The following is a 965-nucleotide window of genomic DNA, read 5'->3' as shown; positions in this document are numbered from 1 at the left end:
CATTATTATTATTAAGAAAGTTTAGCTGAAGTTGCGCAAACGCATACTCCGATTTTGTTTTTAGAAATAGTAATCATGTCACGCGAACGTGTCCACGATCACGGTGGTATATTAGACGGGCTTAAAGAAAACTACAAAAATTTGTTATTTTATATCTAAATCATAAGAAATTAGTAGAGGGCCATGCATTTTAAGATTTTATTTGACACGGCGCACCTCGTTCCCAATTTTTAAAGGAAGTTTGAAATTGAGATTTTGAAGGCCATAAGTTATACATTTGACTAATCGGGCGGGCCTCGACCCATTTTTAAAAGGTCTAATTCGCTAGCTAAAGGTCTAAGGTAATTTGAATTCCGTCTAAAGTAAACAAGTGACTTAACGAAATGGAACAACGTTTCATCAATATAGAACCCAACCAACAGCCGGCCCAAATCAATCACGGGCCCAAATCACAAAAGATAACAGAAGTCTGGAACGAAATTTGCAGCGCGTCGAAGGCACAGGGCCAACGTTAAAGGCCCAATTGCACGCTCCAACGCCAGATCATACCCAAGAACTCAGCATTGTACATATTTTTATTGAATACCAGTCAGCTAAAGCTATGTTGAGCAGCGATTAAACCAACATCTTTGCTTTCTTAGTTATTCAAACATAGAGCAACTAAAATTAAAATTCTAATACTATCTGCACCTCAGGCCCATATTTGCCTTGGATTCACAAGGCCACATCACAAGAAAAATGAACTTTGGGCCCAAGCGAGCCCAAGCCATATTTCAAGGTAACCCTCCGGGAGCCTTAAGACTCGATATCGAGTCTCCTCAGCAGCAAACAATGTATGTCTAATAAACAAGCCTCAATCTACAAGCGTATAGCTAAACTAAAGAAAGCTGAGCTACATGCATTCAATCAAACAACATGGGTCTCAACAGATCCCAAACAGACCTGCAATATACTGAATACAACTA

Source organism: Nicotiana sylvestris, chromosome 3 (assembly GCF_000393655.2).
Source record: "Nicotiana sylvestris chromosome 3, ASM39365v2, whole genome shotgun sequence".
NCBI classification, from domain to species: domain Eukaryota; kingdom Viridiplantae; phylum Streptophyta; class Magnoliopsida; order Solanales; family Solanaceae; genus Nicotiana; species Nicotiana sylvestris.
Note: the sequence above shows the minus strand (reverse complement) of the source record.